This window comes from Pongo pygmaeus, chromosome 19 (genome assembly GCF_028885625.2).
Source record: "Pongo pygmaeus isolate AG05252 chromosome 19, NHGRI_mPonPyg2-v2.0_pri, whole genome shotgun sequence".
Classification (NCBI taxonomy): domain Eukaryota; kingdom Metazoa; phylum Chordata; class Mammalia; order Primates; family Hominidae; genus Pongo; species Pongo pygmaeus.
This window is the reverse complement of record NC_072392.2, coordinates 39,765,891-39,782,808: the sequence shown is the minus strand read 5'-3', so window position 1 is coordinate 39,782,808 and position 16,918 is coordinate 39,765,891.

Sequence of the window (16,918 nt, the reverse complement as noted above, 5' to 3'; positions counted from 1 at the left end):
GGAATGTGGAATGCAACATGGAATGAAATGTGAAATGGAATGTGGAATGGAATGGAATGGAATGTGGAATGGAATGAAATTGAATGAGGAATGGAATTTGTAATAGAATGTGGAATGGAAGAGAATGGAACGGAATGGATTGTGGAATGGAATGTGGAATAGAATGTGGAATGGAATGTGGAATGTATTGGAATGGACCTTGGAATGGATAGAGGAATGGAAAGTGAAATTGAATGTGGCATGGAACGGGGAGAGGCATGGGCAATGGAATGTGGAATGGAACGTGGAATGTCATGCAATGGAAAGTGGAATGGAATGAGGAATGGAATGGAATGGAACGTGTAATGGAACGTGGAATGGAATGTGGAATGGAATGTCGAATATAATGGCATGTGGAATGGAATGGAATGGAATGCACTAAATGAATGCAATGGAATGCGGTATGGAATGGAATGGAATGTGTAATGGAATGAAATGGGAAATGGAATGGCATGGAATGGAATGTGGAATGGAATGGAATAGAATACAGTGGAATGGAATGTGGAATGGAATGGAATGTGGAATGGAATAGAATGAGGAATGGAATGAAATGGAATGGAATGAAATGGAATGGAACGGAATGTGGAAAGGAATTGAATGGAATGGAGTGGAATGTGAAATGGAAGAGAATGGAATGTGGAATGCAATAGAATGTGGAATGGAATGGAATGGAATGGAATGGGGAATGTTATGGAATGGAAAATGGAATGGATTAGAATGGAAATTGGAATGCAATGGAAAGGAATGTGGAAAGGAATGGAATGGAATGTCCAATGGAATGTGGAATGGAAAGGAGTTGAATGTGGAAATGAATGTGGAATGGAATGGAAAGGAATGTGAAATGGAAAGAAATGGAATGTTGAATGGAATGTGGAATGGAATGTGGAATGGAACGTGGAATGTAATGGAATTGAATGTGGAATGGAACTTGGAATGCAATGGAATGGAACCTGGAATGGAATGTGGAATGGAAAGTGGAATGGAATGTGGAATGGAACTTGGAATGCAATGTACAATGGAAAGTGGAATGGAACGTGGAATGGAATGGAATGGAGGGTGGAATGGAATGTGCAATGGAATGGAACGGAACGTGGAATTTATCATGGAATGGAATGTGGAATGGAACGTGAAATGAAACGTGGAATGGAATGGAATGGAATGTGGAATGCAATGTGGAATGCAAAGCGGAATGGAATTTGGAATGGAATGGAATGGAATGTGGAATGGAAAGTGGAATTCAATGTGGAATGGAACGTGGAATGGAACGTGGAATGAAATTGAACGAAATGTGGAATGGAAAGTGGAATGGAATGGAATGGAATTTGGAATGGAATTTCTAATGGAATGGAAGGTGAAATCGAATGTGGAACACAATGGAATGGAAAGTTTAAAAGGAATGGAAGGCAATGATGAATGGAATGTGGACTGCAATGGAATACAATGTGAAATGGAATGGAATGGAATGGGGAATGCAATGAAACGGAATTTGCAATGGAATGTGGAAAGGAATGTGGAATGAGATGTGGAATGGAATGCAATGGAAAGGAATGTGGAATGGAAAGTGGAAAGGAATGTGGAATTGAACGGAAGGGAATTTGGAATGGGTGTGGAATGTAATGCGGAATGGAACGTGGAATGGAATGGAATAAAAGGTGGAATGGCATGTGGAATGGAATGTGGAATCGAATGTGGAAAGGAATGGAATGGAATGCGGAATGGAATGTGGAATGCACTGCAATGGAATGTAGAAGGGAATGTGGAATGGAATGAGGAATTGAAAGTTGAATGGAACCTGGAATAGAACGTGGAATGGAATCGAATGGAATGGAACGTGGAATGGAAAGTGGAATGGAACATGGAATATGGAATGCAACGTAGAATGCGATGTGCAATGGAATGTGGAATGGAACGTGGAATGGAATGTGGAATGGAACATTAAAAGGAATGGAATAGAATGTGGAATGGAGCTTGGAATGGAATGGAATGGAACCTGGAATCGAATGTGGAATGGAAAGTGGAATGGAATGTGGAATGGAACTTAGAATGGAATGTACAATGGAATGTGTAATGGAACGTGGAATGGAATGGAATGGAAGGAGGAATGGAACGTGGAATGGAATGGAATGGAACATGGAATGGAACGTGGAATGGAATGGAATGGAACATGGAATGGAACGTGGAGTGGAATGGAATGGAACGTGGAATGGAACGTGGCATGGAATGGAATGGAACGTGGAATGTAACGTAGAATAGAGCGCGGAATGGAATAGAATCGAATGTGGAATGCAATGTGGAATGTAAAGTGGAATGGATTGTGGCATGGAATGGAATGGAATGTGGAATGAAATGTTTAATTGAATGTGGAATGGAACGTGGAATGGAACGTGGAATGGAACGTGGAATGGAAGGTGGAATGGAATGGAACAGATTGTGGAATGGAATGTGGAATGGAATTGAATGCAGTGTGGAATGGAATTTGGAATGGAATGGAAGGTGAAATCGAATGCGGAACGGAATGGAATGGAAAGTTTAAATGGAATGGAATGGAATGTTGAATGGAATGTGTTCTGCAACGGAATGCAATCTGGAATGGATTGGAATCGAATGTGAAATGGAATGGGGAATGCAATGGAATGGTATTTGGAATGGAATGTGGAATGGAATGTGGAATGGAATGAGTAATGGAATGGAATGGAATTTGGAATGGAAAGTGGAAAGGAATGTGGAATGGAATGGAACGTAATGTGGAATGGAATGTGGAATGGAATGCGGAATGGAAAGTGGAATGGAACGTGGAATGGAACGGAAAGGAACGTGGAAAGGGAAGGAATGTAATGTAGAATGGAACCTGGAGTGGAATGGAATGCAACGAGGAATGGAACATGGAATGGAACGTGGAATGGAATGGAATGGAATTGAATGGAATGGATTGTGGAATGGAAAGTGGAATGGAATGTGGAATGGAAAGTGGAATGGAACGTGGAATGGAATAGAATGGAACGTGGAAAGGGAGGGAACGGAATGTGGAATGGAACTTGGAGTGGAATTTAATGGAACGTGGAATGGAATGTGCAATGGAATGTGGAATGGAACGTGGAATGGAATGGAATGGAAAGTGGGGTGGAACGTGTAATGGAGTGGAATGGAACGTGAAATAGAATGTGGAATGGACTGTGGAAAGGAACTTGAAATGGAACATTGAATGGATTGGATTGGAATGTGGAATGGAATGTGGAATGTAATGCAAGGCAATGTGGAAAGGAAAGTGGAATGGAATGGGATGGAATTTGGAAAGCAATGTGAAATTCAATGGAATGGAATGTGGAATGGAATGGGGAATGCAATGAAACGGAATTTGCAATGGAATGTGGAAAGGAATGTGGAATGGGATGTGGAATGGAGTGGAATGGGATGTGGAATGGAATGCAATGGAAAGGAATGCAGAATGGAAAGTTTAAAGGAATGTGGAATGGAACGGAAGGGAATTTGGAATGGGTGTGGAATGTAATGAGGAATGGAACGTGGAATGGAATGGAATGAAAGGTGGAATGGCATGTGGAATGGAATGTGGAATCGAATGTGGAAAGGAATGGAATGGAATGCGGAATGGAATGTGGAATGCACTGCAATGGAATGTAGAAGGGAATGTGGAATGGAATGAGGAATTGAAAGTTGAATGGAACCTGGAATAGAACGTGGAATGGAATCGAATGGAATGGAACGTGGAATGGAAAGTGGAATGGAACATGGAATACGGAATGCAACGTAGAATGCGATGTGCAATGGAATGTGGAATGGAACGTGGAATGGAATGTGGAATGGAACGTTAAAAGGAATGGAATAGAATGTGGAATGGAGCTTGTAATGGAATGGAATGGAACCTGGAATCGAATGTGGAATGGAAAGTGGAATGGAATGTGGAATGGAACTTAGAATGGAATGTACAATGGAATGTGTAATGGAACGTGGAATGGAATGGAATGGAACATGGAATGGAACGTGGAGTGGAATGGAATGGAACGTGGAATGGAACTTGGTATGGAATGGAATGGAACGTGGAATGGAACGTGGAATAGAGCGCGGAATGGAAGAGAATCGAATGTGGAATGCAATGTGGAATGTAAAGTGGAATGGATTGTGGAATGGAATGGAATGGAATGTGGAATGAAATGTTTAATTGAATGTGGAATGGAACGTGGAATAGAACGTGGAATGGAACATGGAATGGAAGGTGGAATGGAATGGAACAGATTGGGGAATGGAATGTGGAATGGAATTGAATGCAGTGTGGAATGGAATTTGGAATGGAATGGAAGATGAAATCGAATGCGGAACGGAATGGAATGGAAAGTTTAAATGGAATGGAATGGAATGTTGAATGGAATGGGTTCTGCAACGGAATGCAATCTGGAATGGATTGGAATCGAATGTGGAATGGAATGGGGAATGCAATGGAATGGTATTTGGAATGGAATGTGGAATGGAATGTGGAATGGAATGAGTAATGGAATGGAATGGAATTTGGAATGGAAAGTGGAAAGGAATGTGGAATGGAATGGAACGTAATGTGGAATGGAATGTGGAATGGAATGCGGAATGGAAAGTGGAATGGAACGTAGAATGGAACGGAAAGGAACGTGGAAAGGGAAGGAATGTAATGTCGAATGGAACCTGGATTGGAATGGAATGCAACGAGGAATGGAACATGGAATGGAACGTGGAATGGAATGGAATGGAATTGAATGGAATGGATTGTGGAATGGAAAGTGAAATGGTATGTGGAATGGAAAGTGGAATGGAATAGAATGGAACGTGGAAAGGGAGGGAACGGAATTTGGAATGGAACTTGGAGTGGAATGGAATGGAACGTGGAATGGAATGTGCAATGGAATGTGGAATGGAACGTGGAATGGAATGGAATGGAAAGTGGGGTGGAACGTGTAATGGAGTGGAATGGAACGTGAAATAGAATGTGAAATGCACTGAGGAAAGGAACTTGAAATGGAACATTGAATGGATTGGATTGGAATGTGGAATGGAATGTGGAATGTAATGCAAGGCAATGTGGAAAGGAAAGTGGAATGGAATGGCAAGGAATTTGGAAGGCAATGTGAAATTCAATGGAATGGAATGTGGAATGGAATGTGGTATGGAATGTAATGGAAAGTGGAATGGAACAGAATGGAATGTGGAATGTAATGCAAGGCAATGTGGAATGGAAAGTTGAATGGAATGGAATGGAATTTGGAATGGAATGTGAAATTGAATGGAATGGAATGTGGAATGGAATGTGGAATGGAAAGGAATGGAATGTGGAATGGAAAGGAATGGAATGTGGAATAGAATGTTTAATGGAATGGAATGGAATGTGCAACTGAAAGTGGAATGGAATGGAGTGGAACATGGAATGGAATTTTGAATGGAAATTAGAGTTGAATGTGGAATGGAATGTGGAATGCAACATGGAATGAAATGTGAAATGGAATGTGGAATGGAATGGAATGGAATGTGGAATGGAATGAAATTGAATGAGGAATGGAATTTGTAATAGAATGTGGAATGGAAGAGAATGGAACGGAATGGATTGTGGAATGGAATGTGGAATAGAATGTGGAATGGAATGTGGAATGTATTGGATTGGACCTTGGAACGGAAAGAGGAATGGAAAGTGAAATTGAATGTGGCATGGAACGGGGAGAGGCATGGGCAATGGAATGTGGAATGGAACGTGGAATGTCATGCAATGGAAAGTGGAATGGAATTTGGAATGGAATGGAATGGAACGTGTAATGGAACGTGGAATGGAATGTGGAATGGAATGTCGAATATAATGGCATGTGGAATGGAATGGAATGGAATGCACTAAATAAATGCAATGGAATGCGGTATGGAATGGAATGGAATGTGAAATGGAATGAAATGGGGAATGGAATGGCATGGAATGGAATGTGGAATGGAATGGAATAGAATACAGTGGAATGGAATGTGGAATGGAATGGAATGTGGAATGGAATAGAATGAGGAATGGAATGAAATGGAATGGAATGAAATGGAATGGAACGGAATGTGGAAAGGAATGGAATGGAATGGAGTGGAATGTGAAATGGAAGAGAATGGAATGGGGAATGCAATAGAATGTGGAATGGAATGGAATGGAATGGAATGGGGAATGTTATGGAATGGAAAATGGAATGGATTAGAATGGAAATTGGAATGCAATGGAAAGGAATGTGGAAAGGAATGGAATGGAATGTCCAATGGAATGTGGAATGGAAAGGAGTTGAATGTGGAAATGAATGTGGAATGGAATGGAAAGGAATGTGAAATGGAAAGAAATGGAATGTTGAATGGAATGTGGAATGGAATGTGGAATGGAACGTGGAATGTAATGGAATTGAATGTGGAATGGAACTTGGAATGCAATGGAATGGAACCTGGAATGGAATGTGGAATGGAAAGTGGAATGGAATGTGGAATGGAACTTGGAATGCAATGTACAATGGAAAGTGGAATGGAACGTGGAATGGAATGGAATGGAGGGTGGAATGGAATGTGCAATGGAATGGAACGGAACGTGGAATTTATCATGGAATGGAATGTGGAATGGAACGTGAAATGAAACGTGGAATGGAATGGAATGGAATGTGGAATGCAATGTGGAATGCAAAGCGGAATGGAATTTGGAATGAAATGGAATGGAATGTGGAATGGAAAGTGCAATTCAATGTGGAATGGAACGTGGAATGGAACGTGGAAAGAAATTGAACGAAATGTGGAATGGAAAGTGGAATGGAATGGAATGGAATTTGGAATGGAATTTCTAATGGAATGGAAGGTGAAATCGAATGTGGAACACAATGGAATGGAAAGTTTAAAAGGAATGGAAGGCAATGATGAATGGAATGTGGACTGCAATGGAATACAATGTGAAATGGAATGGAATGGAATGGGGAATGCAATGAAACGGAATTTGCAATGGAATGTGGAAGGGAATGTGGAATGGGATGTGGAATGGAATGCAATGGAAAGGAATGTGGAATGGAAAGTGGAAAGGAATGTGGAATGGAACGGAAGGGAATTTGGAATGGGTGTGGAATGTAATGCGGAATGGAACGTGGAATGGAATGGAATAAAAGGTGGAATGGCATGTGGAATGGAATGTGGAATCGAATGTGGAAAGGAATGCAATGGAATGCGGAATGGAATGTGGAATGCACTGCAATGGAATGTAGAAGGGAATGTGGAATGGAATGAGGAAATGAAAGTTGAATGGAACCTGGAATAGAACGTGGAATGGAATCAAATGGAATGGAACGTGGAATGGAAAGTGGAATGGAACATGGAATATGGAATGCAACGTAGAATGCGATGTGCAATGGAATGTGGAATGGAACGTGGAATGGAATGTGGAATGGAACATTAAAAGGAATGGAATAGAATGTGGAATGGAGCTTGGAATGGAATGGAATGGAACCTGGAATCGAATGTGGAATGGAAAGTGGAATGGAATGTGGAATGGAACTTAGAATGGAATGTACAATGGAATGTGTAATGGAACGTGGAATGGAATGGAATGGAAGGAGGAATGGAACGTGGAATGGAATGGAATGGAACATGGAATGGAACGTGGAATGGAATGGAATGGAACATGGAATGGAACGTGGAGCGGAATGGAATGGAACGTGGAATGGAACGTGGCATGGAATGGAATGGAACGTGGAATGGAACGTAGAATAGAGCGCGGAATGGAATAGAATCGAATGTGGAATGCAATGTGGAATGTAAAGTGGAATGTATTGTGGAATGGAATGGAATGGAATGTGGAATGAAATGTTTAATTGAATGTGGAATGGAACGTGGAATGGAACGTGGAATGGAACGTGGAATGGAAGGTGGAATGGAATGGAACAGATTGTGGAATGGAATGTGGAATGGAATTGAATGCAGCGTGGAATGGAATTTGGAATGGAATGAAAGGTGAAATCGAATGCGGAACGGAATGGAATGGAAAGTTTAAATGGAATGGAATGGAATGTTGAATGGAATGTGTTCTGCAACGGAATGCAATCTGGAATGGATTGGAATCGAATGTGGAATGGAATGGGGAATGCAATGGAATGGTATTTGGAATGGAATGTGGAATGGAATGTGGAATGGAATGAGTAATGGAATGGAATGGAATTTGGAATGGAAAGTGGAAAGGAATGTTGAATGGAATGGAACGTAATGTGGAATGGATTGTGGAATGGAATGCCGAATGGAAAGTGGAATGGAACGTGGAATGGAACGGAAAGGAACGTGGAAAGGGAAGGAATGTAATGTAGAATGGAACCTGGAGTGGAATGGAATGCAACGAGGAATGGAACATGGAATGGAACGTGGAATGGAATGGAATGGAATTGATTGGAATGGATTGTGGAATGGAAAGTGGAATGGAATGTGGAATGGAAAGTGGAATGGAACGTGGAATGGAATAGAATGGAACGTGGAAACGGAGGGAACGGAATGTGGAATGGAACTTGGAGTGGAATTTAATGGAACGTGGAATGAAATGTGCAATGGAATGTGGAATGGAACGTGGAATGGAATGGAATGGAAAGTGGGGTGGAACGTGCAATGGAGTGGAATGGAACGTGAAATAGGATGTGGAATGGACTGTGGAAAGGAACTTGAAATGGAACATTGAATGGATTGGATTGGAATGTGGAATGGAATGTGGAATGTAATGCAAGGCAATGTGGAAAGGAAAGTGGAATGGAATGGCAAGGAATTTGGAAGGCAATGTGAAATTCAATGGAATGGAATGTGGAATGGAATGTGGTATGGAATGTAATGGAAAGTGGAATGGAACAGAATGGAATGTGGAATGTAATGCAAGGCAATGTGGAATGGAAAGTTGAATGGAATCTAACGGAATTTGGAATGGAATGTGAAATTGAATGGAATGGAATGTGGAATGGAATGTGGAATGGAATGGAATGGAATGTGGAATGGAACGGAATGGAATGTGGAATAGAAAGTTTAATGGAATGGAATGGAATGTGCAACTGAAAGTGGAATGGAATGGAGTGGAATGTGGAATGGAACTTAGAATGGAATGTACAATGGAATGTGTAATGGAACGTGGAATGGAATGGAATGGTAAGGGGAATGGAACGTGGGATGGAATGGAATGGAACATGGAATGGAACGTGGAGTGGAATGGAATGGAACGTGGAATGGAACTTGGTATGGAATGGAATGGAACGTGGAATGTAACGTGGAATAGAGCGCGGAATGGAAGAGAATCGAATGTGGAATGCAATGTGGAATGTAAAGTGGAATGGATTGTGGAATGGAATGGAATGGAATGTGGAATGAAATGTTTAATTGAATGTGGAATGGAACATGGAATGGAACGTGGAATGGAACGTGGAATGGAAGGTGGAATGGAATGGAACAGATTGGGGAATGGAATGTGGAATGGAATTCAATGCAGTGTGGAATGGAATTTGGAATGAAATGGAAGGTGAAATCGAATGCGGAACGGAATGGAATGGAAAGTTTAGATGGAATGGAATGGAATGTTGAATGGAATGGGTTCTGCAACGGAATGCAATCTGGAATGGATTGGAATCGAATGTGGAATGGAATGGGGAATGCAATGGAATGGTATTTGGAATGGAATGTGGAATGGAATGTGGAATGGAATGAGTAATGGAATGGAATGGAATTTAGAATGGAAAGTGGAAAGGAATGTGGAATGGAATGGAACGTAATGTGGAATGGAATGTGGAATGGAATGCGGAATGGAAAGTGGAATGGAACGTAGAATGGAACAGAAAGGAACGTGGAAAGTTAAGGAATGTAATGTAGAATGGAACCTGGAGTGGAATGGAATGCAACGAGGAATGAAACATGGAATGGAACGTGGAATGGAATGCAATGGAATTGAATGGAATGGATTGTGGAATGGAAAGTGGAATGGTATGTGGAATGGAAAGTGGAATGGAACGTGGAATGGAATAGAATGGAACGTGGAAAGGGAGGGAACGAAATGTGGAATGGAACTTGGAGTGGAATGGAATGGAACGTGGAATGGAATGTGCAATGGAATGTGGAATGGAACGTGGAATGGAATGGAATGGAAAGTGGGGTGGAACGTGTAATGGATTGGAATGGAACGTGAAATAGAATGTGGAATGGAGTGAGGAAAGGAAATTGAAATGGAACATTGAATGGATTGGATTGGAATGTGGAATGGAATGTGGAATGTAATGCAAGGCAATGTGGAAAGGAAAGTGGAATGGAATGGCAAGGAATTTGGAAGGCAATGTGAAATTCAATGGAATGGAATGTGGAATGGAATGTGGTATGGAATGTAATGGAAAGTGGAATGGAACAGAATGGAATGTGGAATGTAATGCAAGGCAATGTGGAATGGAAAGTTGAATGGAATGGAATGGAATTTGGAATGGAATGTGAAATTGAATGGAATGGAATGTGGAATGGAATGTGGAATGGAATGGAATGGAATGTGGAATGGAATGAAATTGAATGAGGAATGGAATTTGTAATAGAATGTGGAATGGAAGAGAATGGAACGGAATGGATTGTGGAATGGAATGTGGAATAGAATGTGGAATGGAATGTGGAATGTATTGGAATGGACCTTGGAATGGAAAGAGGAATGGAAAGTGAAATTGAATGTGGCATGGAACGGGGAGAGGCATGGGCAATGGAATGTGGAATGGAACGTGGAATGTCATGCAATGGAAAGTGGAATGGAATGTGGAATGGAATGGAATGGAACGTGTAATGGAACGTGGAATGGAATGTGGAATGGAATGTCGAATATAATGGCATGTGGAATGGAATGGAATGGAATGCACTAAATGAATGCAATGGAATGCGGTATGGAATGGAATGGAATGTGTAATGGAATGAAATGGGGAATGGAATGGCATGGAATGGAATGTGGAATGGAATGGAATAGAGTACAGTGGAATGGAATGTGGAATGGAATGGAATGTGGAATGGAATAGAATGAGGAATGGAATGAAATGGAATGGAATGAAATGGAATGGAACGGAATGTGGAAAGGAATGGAATGGAATGGAGTGGAATGTGAAATGGAAGAGAATGGAATGTGGAATGCAATAGAATGTGGAATGGAATGGAATGGAATGGAATGGGGAATGTTATGGAATGGAAAATGGAATGGATTAGAATGGAAATTGGAATGCAATGGAAAGGAATGTGGAAAGGAATGGAATGGAATGTCCAATGGAATGTGGAATGGAAAGGAGTTGAATGTGGAAATGAATGTGGAATGGAATGGAAAGGAATGTGAAATGGAAAGAAATGGAATGTTGAATGGAATGTGGAATGGAATGTGGAATGGAACGTGGAATGTAATGGAATTGAATGTGGAATGGAACTTGGAATGCAATGGAATGGAACCTGGAATGGAATGTGGAATGGAAAGTGGAATGGAATGTGGAATGGAACTTGGAATGCAATGTACAATGGAAAGTGTAATGGAACGTGGAATGGAATGGAAAGGAGGGTGGAATGGAATGTGCAATGGAATGGAACGGAACGTGGAATTTATCATGGAATGGAATGTGGAATGGAACGTGAAATGAAACGTGGAATGGAATGGAATGGAATGTGGAATGCAATGTGGAATGCAAAGTGGAATGGAATTTGGAATGGAATGGAATGGAATGGAATGTGGAATGGAAAGTGGAATTCAATGTGGAATGGAACGTGGAATGGAACGTGGAATGAAATTGAACGAAATGTGGTATGGAAAGTGGAATGGAATGGAATGGAATTTGGAATGGAATTTCTAATGGAATGGAAGGTGAAATCGAATGTGGAACACAATGGAATGGAAAGTTTAAAAGGAATGGAAGGCAATGATGAATGGAATGTGGACTGCAATGGAATACAATGTGAAATGGAATGGAATGGAATGGGGAATGCAATGAAACGGAATTTGCAATGGAATGTGGAAAGGAATGTGGAATGGGATGTGGAATGGAATGCAATGGAAAGGAATGTGGAATGGAAAGTGGAAAGGAATGTGGAATGGAACGGAAGGGAATTTGGAATGGGTGTGGAATGTAATGCGGAAGGGAACGTGGAATGGAATGGAATAAAAGGTGGAATGGCATGTGGAATGGAATGTGGAATCGAATGTGGAAAGGAATGGAATGGAATGCGGAATGGAATGTGGAATGCACTGCAATGGAATGTAGAAGGGAATGTGGAATGGAATGAGGAATTGAAAGTTGAATGGAACCTGGAATAGAACGTGGAATGGAATCGAATGGAATGGAACGTGGAATGGAAAGCGGAATGGAACATGGAATATGGAATGCAACGTAGAATGCGATGTGCAATGGAATGTGGAATGGAACGTGGAATGGAATGTGGAATGGAACATTAAAAGGAAAGGAATAGAATGTGGAATGGAGCTTGGAATGGAATGGAATGGAACCTGGAATCGAATGTGGAATGGAAAGTGGAATGGAATGTGGAATGGAACTTAGAATGGAATGTACAATGGAATGTGTAATGGAACGTGGAATGGAATGGAATGGAAGGAGGAACGGAACGTGGAATGGAATGGAATGGAACATGGAATGGAACGTGGAATGGAATGGAATGGAACATGGAATGGAACGTGGAGTGGAATGGAATGGAACGTGGAATGGAACGTGGCATGGAATGGAATGGAACGTGGAATGTAACGTAGAATAGAGCGCGGAATGGAATAGAATCGAATGTGGAATGCAATGTGGAATGTAAAGTGGAATGGATTGTGGAATGGAATGGAATGGAATGCGGAATGAAATGTTTAATTGAATGTGGAACGGAACGTGGAATGGAACGTGGAATGGAACGTGGAATGGAAGGTGGAATGGAATGGAACAGATTGTGGAATGGAATGTGGAATGGAATTGAATGCAGTGTGGAATGGAATTTGGAATGGAATGAAAGGTGAAATCGAATGCGGAACGGAATGGAATGGAAAGTTTAAATGGAATGGAATGGAATGTTGAATGGAACGTGTTCTGCAACGGAATGCAATCTGGAATGGATTGGAATCGAATGTGGAATGGAATGGGGAATGCAATGGAATGGTATTTGGAATGGAATGTGGAATGCAATGTGGAATGGAATGAGTAATGGAATGGAATGGAATTTGGAATGGAAAGTGGAAAGGAATGTGGAATGGAATGGAACGTAATGTGGAATGGAATGTGGAATGGAATGCGGAATGGAAAGTGGAATGGAACGTGGAATGGAACGGAAAGGAACGTGGAAAGGGAAGGAATGTAATGTAGAATGGAACCTGGAGTGGAATGGAATGCAACGAGGAATGGAACATGGAATGGAACGTGGAATGGAATGGAATGGAATTGAATGGAATGGATTGTGGAATGGAAAGTGGAATGGAATGTGGAATGGAAAGTGGAATGGAACGTGGAATGGAATCGAATGGAACGTGGAAAGGGAGGGAACGGAATGTGGAATGGAACTTGGAGTGGAATGGAATGGAACGTGGAATGGAATGTGCAATGGAATGTGGAATGGAACGTGGAATGGAATGGAATGGAAAGTGGGGTGGAACGTGTAATGGAGTGGAATGGAACGTGAAATAGAATGTGGAATGGACTGTGGAAAGGAACTTGAAATGGAACATTGAATGGATTGGATTGGAATGTGGAATGGAATGTGGAATGTAATGCAAGGCAATGTGGAAAGGAAAGTGGAATGGAATGGGATGGAATTTGGAAAGCAATGTGAAATTCAATGGAATGGAATGTGGAATGGAATGGGGAATGCAATGAAACGGAATTTGCAATGGAATGTGGAAAGGAATGTGGAATGGGATGTGGAATGGAATGCAATGGAAGGGAATGCGGCATGGAAAGTTTAAAGGAATGTGGAATGGAACGGAAGGGAATTTGGAATGGGTGTGGAATGTAATGCGGAATGGAACGTGGAATGGAATGGAATGAAAGGTGGAATGGCATGTGGAATGGAATGTGGAATCGAATGTGGAAAGGAATGGAATGGAATGCGGAATGGAATGTGGAATGCACTGCAATGGAATGTAGAAGGGAATGTGGAATGGAATGAGGAATTGAAAGTTGAATGGAACCTGGAATAGAACGTGGAATGGAATCGAATGGAATGGAACGTGGAATGGAAAGTGGAATGGAACATGGAATACGGAATGCAACGTAGAATGCGATGTGCAATGGAATGTGGAATGGAACGTGGAATGGAATGTGGAATGGAACGTTAAAAGGAATGGAATAGAATGTGGAATGGAGCTTGGAATGCAATGGAATGGAACCTGGAACCGAATGTGGAATGGAAAGTGGAATGGAATGTGGAATGGAACTTAGAATGGAATGTACAATGGAATGTGTAATGGAACGTGGAATGGAATGGAATGGAAAGGGGAATGGAACGTGGAATGGAATGGAATGGAACATGGAATGGAAAGTGGAGTGGAATGGAATGGAACGTGAAATGGAACTTGGTATGGAATGGAATGGAACGTGGAATGGAACGTGGAATAGAGCGCGGAATGGAAGAGAATCGAATGTGGAATGCAATGTGGAATGTAAAGTGGAATGGATTGTGGAATGGAATGGAAAGGAATGTGGAATGAAATGTTTAATTGAATGTGGAATGGAACGTGGAATGGAACGTGGAATGGAACATGGAAAGGAAGGTGGAATGGAATGGAACAGATTGGGGAATGGAATGTGGAATGGAATTCAATGCAGTGTGGAATGGAATTTGGAATGTAATGGAAGGTGAAATCGAATGCGGAATGGAATGGAATGGAAAGTTTAAATGGAATGGAATGGAATGTTCAATGGAATGGGTTCTGCAACGGAATGCAATCTGGAATGGATTGGAATCGAATGTGGAATGGAATGGGGAATGCAATGGAATGGTATTTGGAATGGAATGTGGAATGGAATGTGGAATGGAATGAGTAATGGAATGGAATGGAATTTGGAATGGAAAGTGGAAAGGAATGTGGAATGGAATGGAACGTAATGTGGAATGGAATGTGGAATGGAATGCGGAATGGAAAGTGGAATGGAACGTAGAATGGAACGGAAAGGAACGTGGAAAGGGAAGGAATGTAATGTAGAATGGAACCTGGATTTGAATGGAATGCAACGAGGAATGGAACATGGAATGGAACGTGGAATGGAATAGAATGGAACGTGGAAAGGGAGGGAACGGAATGTGGAATGGAACTTGGAGTGGAATGGAATGGAACGTGGAATGGAATGTGCAATGGAATGTGGAATGGAACGTGGAATGGAATGGAATGGAAAGTGGGGTGGAACGTGTAATGGAGTGGAATGGAACGTGAAATAGAATGTGGAATGGACTGAGGAAAGGAACTTGAAATGGAACATTGAATGGATTGGATTGGAATGTGGAATGGAATGTGGAATGTAATGCAAGGCAATGTGGAAAGGAAAGTGGAATGGAATGGCAAGGAATTTGGAAGGCAATGTGAAATTCAATGGAATGGAATGTGGAATGGAATGTGGTATGGAATGTAATGGAAAGTGGAATGGAACAGAATGGAATGTGGAATGTAATGCAAGGCAATGTGGAATGGAAAGTTGAATGGAATCTAATGGAATTTGGAATGGAATGTGAAATTGAATGGAATGGAATGTGGAATGGAATGTGGAATGGAATGGAATGGAATGTGGAATGGAACGGAATGGAATGTGGAATAGAAAGTTTAATGGAATGGAATGGAATGTGCAACTGAAAGTGGAATGGAATGGAGTGGAACATGGAATGGAATTTTGAATGGAAATTAGAGTGGAATGTGGAATGGAATGTGGAATGCAACATGGAATGAAATGTGAAATGGAATGTGGAATGGAATGGAATGGAATGTGGAATGGAATGAAATTGAATGAGGAATGGAATTTGTAATAGAATGTGGAATGGAAGAGAATGGAACGGAATGGATTGTGGAATGGAATGTGGAATAGAATGTGGAATGGAATGTGGAATGTATTGGAATGGACCTTGGAATGGATAGAGGAATGGAAAGTGAAATTGAATGTGGCATGGAACGGGGAGAGGCATGGGCAATGGAATGTGGAATGGAACGTGGAATGTCATGCAATGGAAAGCGGAATGGAATGAGGAATGGAATGGAATGGAACGTGTAATGGAACGTGGAATGGAATGTGGAATGGAATGTCGAATATAATGGCATGTGGAATGGAATGGAATGGAATGCACTAAATGAATGCAATGGAATGCGGTATGGAATGGAATGGAATGTGTAATGGAATGAAATGGGAAATGGAATGGCATGGAATGGAATGTGGAATGGAATGGAATAGAATACAGTGGAATGGAATGTGGAATGGAATGGAATGTGGAATGGAATAGAATGAGGAATGGAATGAAATGGAATGGAATGAAATGGAATGGAACGGAATGTGGAAAGGAATGGAATGGAATGGAGTGGAATGTGAAATGGAAGAGAATGGAATGTGGAATGCAATAGAATGTGGAATGGAATGGAATGGAATGGAATGGAATGGGGAATGTTATGGAATGGAAAATGGAATGGATTAGAATGGAAATTGGAATGCAATGGAAAGGAATGTGGAAAGGAATGGAATGGAATGTCCAATGGAATGTGGAATGGAAAGGAGTTGAATGTGGAAATGAATGTGGAATGGAATGGAAAGGAATGTGAAATGGAAAGAAATGGAATGTTGAATGGAATGTGGAATGGAATGTGGAATGGAACGTGGAATGTAATGGAATTGAATGTGGAATGGAACTTGGAATGCAATGGAATGGAACCTGG